The following is a 14,221-nucleotide window of genomic DNA, read 5'->3' on the forward strand; positions in this document are numbered from 1 at the left end:
GTTTGAGGCCAGTAATCCTCTTTGTGAGGTACTTCTGTGGCTTTTCCAGCTGCTGCAGATGTCTTGTGAGGTACATTCCAAAAGGGGCATTGTACTCTATAATGGGTCTAATGACTGCCGAGTAGAGGGGAACAATGACCTCTTTTTTCCTGGATGAAAACCCTTTTGTGGTGAGGTGTGCCACATAGAAGGATTTCCTGACTACTATGGCAATGTGATTATCAAAGGAGAGACTACTGTCCACCTGGGTCCCAAGGTCTCTTATCACACATTTGGTGTTAAGTAGACTGCCATTTATGTGATAGTTCATGGGTACAGAGTTTTTACCAAAGGGGATGACAATGCGCTTTTTGGCATTGAGCTTGAGGCCATGCCTCTGACACCAGGCATCTGTCTCAGTGAGGCCCTTCTGTAGGATGTCCACATGATTTGGGGACTCGACTATGGCTCTTAGTTTGCAGTTATCTGTGAACTTAGTTAGCCAGAGGCCTTCTGTGTTAACTTGTACTTCAGAGAACTTGATACCAAACAGGAGAGGTCCCAGGACTGAACCCTGTGGTACTCCACTTGTCACTGGTTTGAAGTCAGATTTGGAGTCTGCAACTTTTACAGTGTGGGTTCTGTCAGTTAGCCAATTAGCAACCCATCTTGTGACGCAGGGATTTATACCTAGTTTAGTGAGTTTAGCTATAATTTCAGAATGGGGGTTTGTGTCGAAAGCCTTGGCAAGGTCAAAATAGGCTGTGAGAACCACTTTACCCTCCTCTACAGCTTTGGTGACTGCCTCAAAGAAGTCAATCAGGTTCAGAAGGCATAATCTGCCTTTCACAAACCCAAACTGGGTGGGGTCCAGAGTATGGAGGTTACCAATGTCTTTATTTATGAGTTCCATGATGATACATTCCATGGCCTTGCAGACCAGGCTCGTCAGGCTAATAGGGCAATAGTTCCCAGGATCAGTGGTGGCTCCCCCTTTGTGGAGTGGGATAACTGTTGCTGTGTGCCATTCAGTGGGCATAAAGCCTGACATGAGACTATGATTGAACATGGTGCTTAGGTTGGGAGTCAGTTTGTTCTGAAGTTTGCGTAAAATGCAGCCTGGGATGTTGTCCAGTCCCATGGAAGCTGTGTTTTTGGTTTTAGAGAGTGCAGCTTTTACCTGCATATATGTGATTACAGGGACTCTGCATTCTTCCTGTATAGATATGGGCCCTTTAGGGGGTGAGAGGAGGGTAACGTTAGCACTGAACCTATCTGCCAAGATGTTGGCAATATCAGTTGGCTCTGTAATTTTTATGCCGTTGTGCTGCAATTCAGAGCAGATCTGGGTGTTGCCGTTGAGATTCTTCACATAGCTATAGAATGCTTTGTGGCTGCCCTTAAAATCAGTGGCAATTTTGTTTTCATAGCTAGCTTTGGAGGGTCTTATAAGGGATCTCAGCTTTTTACTGAGGCTGACCAGGGAGCCCCTGCACTCATGGGATTTTACTCTCTTTTGCAACAGTTTCTTCCTCCTGTTGTAGAGTTTGTTTATGGCAGGGGACCACCAGATTGGCTTCCTTTTTTGAAGGATAATGTCTTGGTTCTGTTTGGGATAGCACAATCCATGCACTTGTGTAAGTGCTTATAGAGTGCATTTGTGTAGGATTCAGCAGTTGTAACTGTATTGTCCATCTACATGGGTGTCATGAAGTTCGCCATTCCTGTCTTAAGAAGCATGAAGTCGGCTTTGAAGAAGTTTTTTACCATGGTTTCCTTAATGGTGGGTGGGGGCGGGATGCAGATATCTAGGGTGATTAGCTTATGGTTGGAAATGACCAATGAGGAGTTGACTTCAGGTGTGGAACACCAGTCACTCATGTTGGTAATGACCAGGTCTAGGATATTGTTGCCCCTAGTGGAGGTGTGGATAAGTTGATCCAGGGCACTGGAATTTATGAATTCCAGAAAGTGTTGAGCGAAGGAGTTGGTACATGAGTATTTTTCCCAGTAAATGGTGAGGTAGTTGAAATCACCCATTATTATGGTGTTTGTTTGAACCCTAATATTTTCCAGTATATCAAGAAAAGAGGAGTGGGAATCCTGGGCCATGGTCAGGGATCTATAGCAAGCTACAATTTGGATTGCAGTTTTGCCCAGAGGTAGTTGCACTTGGATAACCTTGGATGCATTATGCTGTGCAACTTGCCTGGAGGTGTTGATATCCTTAATGAATATGGACACACCACCATCTTTGGTGTTCTGGTCCAGGTTAGATGGCTGAAAAGTGTGGTATGAGTTATAGCCTGGTAATGCAGGGGTACTTTCTACAGCCTTTCAGTCACTGCACAGATATCGATGTTCGCCATTTTAAGGAGTGCCTCGAGTGAGTGCATTTTGAGATTTAGACTTCTAGCATTGAGTAGCATTACCCTCAGTTTTTGCTTGCCTGTTCCTGTTATGTTGGTGAATTTGTCATTTGAACCTTGCCTAAAAAAGGCACTTTAGGGGCGGCAAGACCCTTAGCTGGTATCTGGAATCCTAGGGGCAACAAGTGCAGGCCATCTCTGGCAAAGCATTGTGGTCTGTTATCCATGTCATCCCAGGCAGACAGATACTGGATCCCCTTAGAATGACACCAGAAGCTTAGCCCATTGTTTGAAGTCAATCATTTTGCCCTTGTACTGCGGTATCATTCTGGGCAATGGCAGGATGCTACTCAGGGCTAGGGTCAAACTTGCCTGGGCTACAAGATCGGAGAGCTCTTCCATGTCTCTTTTCATGTAGTTCAGGGAGGTACTTCTCAGGTTGTTAACACCAACATGGACAATGACAGAGTTATATTTGTACTTGTTGTGGAGTGACCTGAGTGCGTGGGTTATGTGGCTGATCCTGGCACCCAACAGGCAGCCGACAGTAACCTTCGCCTTGTTTAGCCTGGTGAGTGGGACATCAGTGTGCCTGACTTTAGAGTCACCTGTGACTATTGTGTTGGGTACGTTGTTTTGCCTTCTGGGCTGTGATTTACTGGCACACTGAATCTGTGGGCTATGTGTCATTTCGGTTGTGTTGAGGGGGTGGAGGTTGCTTGCGTTTCTTCTTTGGAGGTCTCTGTTGCTTGAGCAGATTATTATTGAGAGCCTTTGTGAATGTTTTTGTGTTTCTATGTGTGGATTTTGGTGGTGTAGGTTTAGTGGGACTATGTGATGAGTGTGACGTGGTGTAAGTATTTACCTTCTCCTCTTGACTGTCAAGTTCAGTCTTGGTTGGAGAGAGCTTTACCTCCAGTTTGGCTAGATAAGTGCATCTCTCACAGGTTGTGGTGTTGGGTGGTAGGAGGAGAGGGTTGTCTGTGTACATTAGGCAATTGCTACATTGCCCCAAGATGCCCAGATTCATCAGATAGACAGGAGAGAACACTGGGAGCTGCCCCTTGGACATGCCTGAATAAAAAACTACTTTCCTCTGGACAAGTGAGGAAAGTGAGTATAAGAGCTTTTTTCTCTAAGCAGGTGAGAAAAGTAAGTACAAAAATTGTTTTCCTCTAGGTAAAGAGGAAGGTTGAGTGCTGTAGTAATTTGTAGCTTATTTAGTGCTAACAGCAAGTTCTGAACAAGTGCTGAGCACAAATAAGCAAATTCAAGTGCTAAAACTAAGAATATGTATCTGAATCTTGTGGTAGATATGCTATCTAATGCTTACCACTCCCACTGATAAGCTAGAATGCTTCCCTCCAATACAGAAAGGCTTGGGGGGGCTCAGAAGCTTACAAACAGACCTGGATACAGCAAATCTGTATCTGGACTAGACTAGTTACAGAAAAGGTGAGAAACAAGTGTAAATGCGGGCTTTTAAACCAGAAAGTTGAAAGAGGTGGAAAAACTGCCAAACGGCCAATAAACTACAATTTCTGGCCCAGAAACCTCTCTTGTGGTAGATAGGCTACCTAGTGTTTACCACTCCCACTGATAAGAAAGACGGCTTCCCCTCCAACACAGAAAGGCTTGGGGGGCTCAGAAGCTTACAAAAGTCCTGGATACAGAAAATCTGTATCTGGACTAGACTAGTTACAGGAAAGGTGGGAAACAAGAACAAATGCAGGCTTTTAAACCAGAAAGTTGAAAGAGATGGAAAAATTGCACAAACGGCCAATAAACTACAATTTCTGGGCCAGAAACCACTCTTGTGATAGATAGGCTACCTAGTGCTTATCACTCCCACTGATAAGCTAGAAGGCTTCCCTCCAACACAGAACTGCTTTGGGGACTCAGAAGCTTGCAAACAGTCCTGGTTACAGCCAATCTGTATCTGGACTAGACTAGGTACAGGAAAGGCAGGAAACAAGCTTAGAATTTTTTTTTTTGAAAGTGGAAAGAGAGAAAGGAGAAACAGAAGATAATTCATTTAAGGATGTAAGTGGCTTGCCCTTCACAAATGTTCTCTCTGTATTAGGTAGAATGAGCTAGTGACACTAGACTGGAATAGAGCTGGGATAGAGCTGAACAGATGGGACTGGTAGGAGTGTCTGAAGTAAAAATATGATCTCACTGTACTCGGTTGAGTCAGCAAATGAGATAGACCCAGGAGCAGTGTTCAAACACAAATTTACTGGAGGGGCGGGCAATTCCAAAGCCACAAAGATTAAAAGAACAGGGAAGGAGGGTGGGAAACTAACTGCAGAGAGAGAGAGAGAGAGAGAGAGAGAGAGAGACCACAGTATTCTATGAAACAATTACATAGAAAATAAATAACTACAGAGAGACACATACCACAATATTCAATGAAACAATTAAATAGACAGAAAAATAAAATGCAGTACAATCTTTAACACTGCAAGTTTGTACTTAACTCAGCTAGTAATGCAATTAATTGTAGGTATGTTGAATAGCTCCACCATGTAAGACTGGTTGATTAGCATACAATTCATCTGCTTATGCAGAAATTAGCATGCCACAGTGCTTACCTTGTTTGTGCAGCACTGAACACCATGTAAAGTCACTTAAAAACTGACTGTGGCCATATGTGCATTGTGCTGCAACATGCACATGGTGAAAAATGACAGTGTAGGCTGTACTGAATCCCGCTGAGAGTTTTAAGTGCAGAAAGGAGTATGAATACTTACTATTCACTTTATAAAATGACAACATACTCCTCTGTGTGCCACAAAATGGCAGGAGTTACAAAGAAATACATGTCTGACAACATTTTGAAACTAAAATTCCCACTCTGGCCAAATTACATGCAAAACAAGTGAAATACATATCCCTGAGATTGCAAAGTTTGAAGTAAGACCAGTGTAAGCAGCCCTTATCACTAGAACAAAGTGGTGGACAATGAAAAACGCAAAACTCTTCCTAAAACTGTAATGACATCATGGACATAAATAAAAACAAGTATAATTCTTCTCGGACCAAGGACCATTTTGAAGACACTTTGAAAGTGTCTGCTTTAAGAATGACACTGAATGCAACCAGCTTGATGCTCAAGAATGATGTTAATTCTCTCATTAAGAAAAGCAAAAACATTTTTTCCTTGGAATAACAGAGGTATGTTCCAGGCTGAATCATCAGTAAAGTTCTGAACATTGATGTTCAAGGTAAGAATAGACTAAGCAGCCTGGTGTGAGTAGTGATCATATACAAAAATCCTCCTGAAGCTGCAGTGATATTTACCATCTTTGGAAGTATCATGTGATAATACTCACTTCAACACTGACTGACAAATATGTACTATAGCAATGCTTCATGTTTCCACTGCTTGTAACTGAAAAAAAGTAATTTAAAATGTTGTTTATTCTTCTAATTTAACACTTACTTCACAAGCTTTGGTTGTATTCTTCAGAAAAGGCAGCTATACAGCATAAAATGACCCTGACATATGATGAAGGGGTGATGCTGTCTATAGTATAAATATTCCAAGAGAAAAGTATCTTAATGCACCCATTCCTGTACTTGTACCTGAGATTTCCAGGCATAGGTCAACTGTGAGCACATCTACACTGATATGTCTCATCTTGGAATCTGGACAGGGGACACAAATGTGTGGCAGAAGGTCAGAAGGGAGAAACTCATGAATTAGAAATGAGGGTGAACATATTTAATAAAAAAAAAAAAAGCAAAAGTTACAAAATTCCCCATGGCTGTAGCTACTAAAATAAAAGCTACAGCCCAGCTCACTGTTCCAATAAACAAAGAACATATAGCCTGCCACTTATATCAAAATTTATAAAAGAAAACTTCACATATATAGTACAGGACTGATCCTCAGAGCAGGGTAACGTAGAAAACAAAAATATATAGTCATAGGGGTGCCAGAAGTAGGTAAATATCCTAACATGTAAATGCACTCCTGACAACCTTAAATAAAAAATTGACAGAAAATGCACTTAGTCTAATGTACTGTACAAGTACTGGTACATATAGATCCCAGACACATGCAGTACTTGTAAACCTTTCCCCAGTCCATTCAAAATGGCAAGAAGAGAGTTTTTAAAAACATGTTGTACAATGCAATGCCTTTATTTAAAACAGTTAAGTAATTTCTCCTTTTTTAATAATGGTATTGTATAAGAGTAATAATCCATACTTTTTGGCTGTGGTAATTCTTGTTTACTCATGGCTGGCTTTGATTAGACAGTACCAGCCATGGGTGGATCAAGCCTCACCCATACCCCCATCTTCATATTTCACATCTGCATCACCTTTAGCTTACCAGAAAACTGTATAGTTTTAATTACAGATAAACCACTTCATAGTTTCAATCATTGCATATTGTGAGCATCACATAAACAGCATGGATTCAAGTTCAAATTAAAGCTGAAAGTTGAAAAGTTTATGAAAAATGTCCAAAATTTAAAAATAACATTCAGTATTGAAGAGATAGCTAATGAATGTGAAAAGTCAAATTGTTATATATGTGCTGATTACTCATTTTATAAAGATGATTTATTATAAGACTATGATGGAATTATTCTCAGCTTATCAGCAAAAATACAGAAAACAAAATTGATGCAAATGAATGAATAGCAGGTAAAATGGTAGTAAAGTAAAATAAGGGGGAAAAAGCTTAGTCAATAAGTGTTGTCAGATTAGTCAAAATGTGTATCAAAATTTGTTTATTTGAAATGGGTTCAGTTCTAATGAATGCAAGATTTTTATTTTATTTAAATTGATAGCACATGTTGTAAGTGTGTATTGCATTTCATTTTATTGCATATTAGCAAATTAGACAAATATTTCATATGGATGGTTACCTTGTATTTATATACTGACCACAATATATTTATTATAGGCCATGCAGCATTCAACAATAACTCAATTTTTTATTTGGTATTTCTATTGTGAGTAGAGACACACTGTTTCATATTCTACTAATTAGGTACAGACTGTAACTATTTAGTTGGTTATTTATTGTTGTTAACCTGGTAAGTGGGATGATCCATAGTCTCCTTTCAACCATGACCCTACCCACAAAAGTAGGGTATTAAAATATATGGACAGTTCAGTATATCCAGTCAGCCAGTATGTTTTTGGAAGGTGGGAGACCCATGCTGACATGTGGATAGCATAAAGACTTCACAAAAAAGAATAAGTGGAGATCAGGATTGAACCGAAGACTTGTGAAACTGATATCCTAAAAATGAGATAGTGTGCCATTTTATAGTTATACAGGAAATGAATCATAGCAGGCAATCACCTGGTACAGGAATATGCATATTAATTTAGGAAAATCATACTACTAGGCACATTGGTTTCAGAAATTTGATCCCTCATTATGTAGAGGCAAAATTTTGCCTGTCTGTCTGTCTGACTCCCTCTCTTTGTGCTGCTGGCAACTCAAGTTTGGGAACTGACTTTTTATCCCAGTAGAGTTGGCCAGGATGATAGGATGAAGCAGCCAAAGGCCAGCTTTCCTATGCCTGCAGAAGAATGAGGAAAAAGCCCAATGTCTGGGCAATCCTGGTGCAGACCAAGAGCCTCACAGGACATCTTAGGTTTAACACAGGTGGTTGGAGATCATGTCCCTAGTGACAGCCACATCTGTGGTTACTGTCTGCCCTCCACAAGGATGATGGCTATAAGGCTCCATGCTCTTCAATTCCCAGTTGGATTTCACTCTCCCCAAACCTAATAATGAGAACTGTTGAGGTGGGTGGTTGGAATAATGGTTAAGGTGTTTACCTGACAGACCCAAGGTGCAGGGTTTGATTCTCCCATGAGGTAATTGGCTAGGCTTAAAATGGCCCACAAAGGCACTTAGCCTTGTACTAATCTATGAACCTGTGAACTTCTCAATAAGTCATCTCTGCACTCATTGAAGGTCATATTCAAGTTATTCATCCAGGAACAAATGGTGATTCATAGACAGGTGAATGTGGAAGACAGGGATAACAGCCCAAGCCAGTGCAAGCAGGTTGGAAGGACATCAGAGAGGAAACTTAAAAAAAAAAAATATATATATATATATTAAAGTCCTCCATGTTGAATTTTTTTACTCTGCATGCAAATACAGATTTTGATGACAGATAAGTACTACTTATCTATTCGCCTATGTATCAAATAAGGTACTGTGAGTCTGCTTCAAAGTACCAAAGCAGATCTTCCTCATGCTCAGCCTACTAATATTATCTTCCTTTCTGACAAGACCATCACTAGTATAAAGTACATTTCAGAAAGTTTAAAGCATGTTTATAGGGGAGGGGTTGCTATCCCCATGAATGGGTTAATTCCCTTTACTTTAAGTGGGTGTACACTTGGATGTATACTTAGAAATCAAGGGGTAGAGCCCCATGCAAAAAAAACACTGCAATTAATGTAATTATCACAATGACCTTACAGGCAGTTTCAAGTTCATTTGTTGTAGGTCATCATGACACACTACACTTCAATGACTCCAAGATGACCCAGCAGAAGATTTACTTTACTAGTAGTTTATTTCTTTATTAATCCCACCCCTCCAAAGCTGTGCCTTAGCCTTGTTCTATAAATTCCTGAAATATTTCATTGTGTTTGGCTGCATTGCTTTCAGGTAAAGTAATCCTTTACCATGTTTTTGAAACAGAATATTAATTTAACAAGAAATTGTTAAATACTATGTTTCAGAATCATAAAAAAATTAACATAATTTTATTATATTAACAACATTTTATTTAAGATGTGGATTAAAAGAATTACATTCAGGTTAGGGTATTCTACCCAATGGAAAAAAAAATTGAAAATGTCTGCTTTAGTGCAGTCACTATATTAGAATAACTTCTTCAGAAATGGGATTAATCAAACTTTCTAAGTTTGGCGAAACACATTTTTAATATTACCAGAAACAAAAAAGTCAGCTCGTATGAATGGCTATAAAGACTTTAATATCAAACAAATAAAAAATATAAAAACAGGATGAGTGCTTTCGCATCACAAACAGGATGCTTCATCAGATCTAAAAAGCATTATACATTGCATACATTTAAATGGTTCAAATCTAACGCCTCAGGCCACGTGACCTGAAGGCCTGTTTTAAAGGAACATATTAATTTAATCCTTTATCGCTAGTTGCCTGTAACAGTAAAATCCACTTAGTTTCTAGAATTTCTGTATTGGTTTTAACATCGTCACCTCTAATATTAGGAACAAATATCTCTAACACAAAAAACTTAAAAGAATGTGTAGAAATTTCTTTTTTACATGTTTTCCAAGTGCATTCCTATCATTACACTTATTTATACTATAAATATGCTCCCTAATCCTATCTCTAAAACAACAATTTGTTTTGCCAACATAATAACAGTTACAGACAACACAATGAGCAAAATAAACAACATTGTGTGGACCACAATCAGCAAAAAAATTAAAACTGAACTTACAGTTCATGACAGGATGCATAAAATAGTTGCACTCATCAACATAGCTGCAAATATTGCAGTCACCACATCTATATGTTCCTTTCCGAGCTGGTCTAAGTTCAGTGTCTCCCGTGAGGGGTTTATAACAAATTATTCTTTTAATGGACTTAAAATTCCTATACGTAAATTTAGGTTAATTCCCTATAATGTCTCTAAGTTTAGGGCCTGTCATAAGTATGTTCCAGTGCAAGAAGAATAGTTTATTGCATGCACAAAATGTGCATCCTAAACATCCGAAGAGGAATGTAATGAAGAGTCATCTCTTCAGACATGCACAATTACATAATAAGGACAGTGATATGCATTCTTCTTTTGATGTTTTGGTGAATTAATTTTGTCAGAGGTGTTATTGTGAGTCTATGGTGCACCAAATACAGAATGCGGTGTTGGCGTGTCACCATACGAGAGCACAACCATATTTCGGTGATGCTCGTAGGAACACACAGACAGTTATCAATGATGGGGATAATACAGTAAAGCTATGCCTGAACTACTCCAACAATGTACATTGTGTCTGCAGTGTCATTAGGAAGCACTAGAATATACTTATGACAGACCCTAAACTTAGAGACATTATAGGGAATTAACCTAAATTTACATATAGGAATTTTAAGTCCATTAAAAGAATGATTTGCTATAAACCCCTCATGGGAGACATTGAACTTAGACCAGCTCGGAAAGGAACATATAGATGTTGTGACTGCAATATTTGGAGCTATGTTGATGAGTGCAACTATTTTATGCATTCTGTCACAAATTGTAAGTTCAGTTTTAATTTCTTTGCTGATTGCGGTACACAAAATTTTGTTTATTTTGCTCATTGTGTCATCTGTAATTGTTATTATGTTGGCAAAACAAATTGTTGTTTTAGAGATAGGATTACAGAGCATATTTATAGTATGAATAAGTGTGGTGATAGGAATGCACTTGGAAAACATTTAAAAAAAGAAGGTTCTACACATTATTTTAAGTTTTTTATGTTAGAGATATTTGTACCTAATATTAGGGTGATGTTAAAACTAGTACAGAAAGACTAGAAACTAAATGGATTTTATTGTTACAGGCAACTAGTGATAAAGGATTAAATAAATATGCTCCTTTAAAACTGTCCCTCAGGTCACGTGGCCTGAGGTGCTAGATTTGAACTATTTAAATGTATGTAATGTATAAAGCCTTTTAGATCTGATACAGCATCCTGTTTGTGACGTAAAAGTGCTCATCCTGTTTTTATATTTTTCATTTGTTTGATATTAAAGTGTTTATAGCCATCTGTATGAGCTGACATTTTGTTTCTGGTTTTATTTATTTGTTCTAGTAGGCTTGAGCTCCTTTGTTTGGCAGATTTGTTACATTTTTAGTACTGACAACTGGAGAGGGGAAGAGTCACCAACAGCAAATACAGCATTCTCTTAATGAAGCATGAAAGACTTGGTATGTCTATTGAGAAAGGAATTTGAGTACCAAAGTCAAGACTACATGTGTCTTTTCTTTCTTCTAAGAAAGGATTTTTTTTTTAGTTCTCTACTGTTGCTGCTAATGTAATGATTACAGCTGCAGCTAATTGCCCATTCTTTGAGGTGAGAGCTCGGTGACTTGTACCACAATTGTTATGCTGTGCTAGTGGATGGCTTTTTCCCTTTTGCTCTAACATCCCATAGACAGCCAATCATGCAGTGTGCCTATGTATAGCACTGTGTGGGTTTTGCACTTTGAATAATTGCCATATCCTGTATGGGGTTATAATGAGGATGAAATAAGTGGTCTCCTAGGGTCCAAAGCTTCAGGTAGGACCCATGGCAAGCCAAATAGACAAATGTTTCCATTCATGACTATAAGCGTGACTTTTGCAACCAAAAGTCTCTCTCTCTCTCTCTCACTCTCTCTCTGTCACATAGAGCAGACCCAAAAGCAGTACAACAACAGGAAGCAGTGTGTGCCAAAAAACAAACATGAGACAACATTAGCTTTGAATCATAGTACACACCATGAGACAAGCATGAGAAAGCAAGCTGGCTTTAGAGATTTACTTGAATGGAAATATAGCACACACAGGAAAGCTGGCCTTAGACATGGAAATATTACAGAGGCACACTGATTTCTTTCTTCTTTTTTGCTGGAGCAGTGATTTCAAGTATGCGTGTGTGTGTGTGTGTGTGTGTGTGTGTGTGTGTGTGTGTGTGTGTGTGTGTGTGTGTGTGTGTGTGTGTGTGTGTGTGTGTGTGTGTGTGTGCATGCATGTGTGTGTGTGTGTGTGTGTGTGTGTGTGTGTGTGTGTGTGTGTGTGTGTGTTTCAGATGGTAAAGTTCTCTATTTGTTAAAACTGGTTAATTTATGATATCATCACATCAGTATGACTGTTTGGTTAAGTGACTTACTCAGAGTGATGCAGTAAGCAGGTGGTAGTAGAAACAATCGCACTATGCAGTCCTGACTACAGGAAGCAGCTTCTTAAGAGCTAAGAGCCTTAATTCTCTGCTCTGTCAAACATTCTCACACTTGTGCATTTTCTGATAAATCACTGAAGATTAAAAGTCACTGACATTTACAGTCAGTCAGCTGTGCTATTCATTAGAGTTCCATGCAATGTTAATGCACCGTTGCCTGTAGTAAAAGGTACAGGGTTTGAACCTTTTCACCTCCATTTCCATTCTGTGTTACTCTGAGCAAGCTTTGAGCAAGTTGTATGGTCACATCTGCATGTGTCTGTATAAATACTTTGTTCCTGCATTCTGTTATTCCATTTCTAGTTTAAAATAAGCATAAAGGGTTAATGCAACTGTTTCCTATGCCAAGAGTTTGTGGTTTAAATCCTTCTCCTCCCTTTTAATTTAGTCCTGCAGTTGGTACAGAGAGTTAGGTCTGTATGGTGCAGCATTTGATTTCCTTAACTCCCATTTGCCTACTGTCTAACCTTGAGCAAATCAAACCATGCTTGGGGCATTGGATATTTGGACTAGGATCCGTAGTGGTCCCCTGGACTGCAAACCCAGTAACTAGCAGTGAACCTGATTAATTAAGGCATAAATAGGATACTGCTGTTCTGGAACAGTCTCTCCATATTAAACAAAGCTCGTTCCTATCCATATTCAAGCTCAACTTGGATCTATGGATGGGAAACAGAAAATGCAACCCAGGATTGTCACCTTTGCTCCTAATGGACAAAGGTACCTCCTAAATGCTTTATCCCTTGCACGGGTCCCCTTAAATTATCTATAGTATGATCTCAGTTATCATCACTTGGGATAATATATAATTTTTGACCACGGAATGGCTAAGGCCAGTCTAACATGAAATGGGATAGGCTAATTCAAGCACAAAAAGGGAAATTGGCTACGCTTAAAATGGCCCTACCTATGAACCTATAAAGGAAAGAAATTGATTGTAGTAAACAGAAGCATGGCTAATGAGCCTTATTATTTGGGGAATATCTGTGTTACCTTGTTTTCTTGAATGTTGATAGTGCATTTATTATTTAGCTGTGAATAAATAGACTAGAGTTAAGACAATCATTTAATGTTAATATTTTGACTACACATGCATTTTAATTTAGCTTGTTTTTTGGGGTACAGCAGTTTGTCTAGCACTTAGTACTGCTGGGTAAAGCTATAAACTGTTAAAGAGCTGCTTCCTGTGGTACAGAGTTTGATTCACTCAGCATTTGTTTGTTTTCTGTGTGACTCTGACCATGTTACTTTACTTGACAGTACTTCTGGGCTGCTACTAAAAAGGGACACTTGTGTCCAGTGGGCTATTCTAGCATTATACATTTCTCTTTTGAATTCCTGCACCCTTCACAAAAAACAGTAATTAGTGTTTCACTATATGATGTTTGATCAAGAATCCAAGCAACTCTCTTGTAGTTTAGTAGGTTGCCAGATACATTTTCACTAAGTATGAGTTTCAAGGGAAGAGAAGCTTACTGTTTCTCATGCAAAGTGCGTTGTCAATGTGAGAGTGTTTTGTTTAGAAAATGTCTGTCAATGTTTTGCTGTAAAATTTAAAATGAGAGGTTTAAATGAAATCCAAAACTCTGTGAAAATTGTAAAAATAAAGAAGAAATTAGTATGTACACTGACATGTTTTCAAAAGTATTTATGGTAATTGAGGAGAGACAGACAACTAATGAGATGCTGCTATGGCTTGCAGGGGGCTGATTCATTTCCATGCAGTGTGCCCCATTTGACCATGATCTGCTTCTGTTGACTCTGGAAATGTATGCTGCAACAATATGGCATTATTGGACATTCAAGTATGATGTCAGAGGGAATAGCTACTGTTGATGACAGAAAAGACATAGCTCAAAAATTAGATGTAGGAGTCATGCAAGCATGTAATCCCCCCCCCAAAAAA

The 14,221-nt window shown here is 38.9% G+C and overlaps 1 protein-coding gene across 1 annotated transcript in view; it reads right to left on the reverse strand.

Annotated features, from left to right (window-relative positions):
• The window catches only part of LOC122802352 (signal-regulatory protein gamma-like), a 593,926-nt gene that overhangs the window by 479,003 nt on the left and 100,702 nt on the right, over nt 1-14,221 (reverse strand). The gene's annotated exons all lie outside the window — the stretch shown is intronic.

The sequence above is a fragment of the Protopterus annectens genome, chromosome 5.part0 (genome assembly GCF_019279795.1).
Source record: "Protopterus annectens isolate FY-2018-M chromosome 5.part0, PAN1.0, whole genome shotgun sequence".
In the NCBI taxonomy this organism is placed as follows: Eukaryota; Metazoa; Chordata; order Ceratodontiformes; family Protopteridae; genus Protopterus; species Protopterus annectens.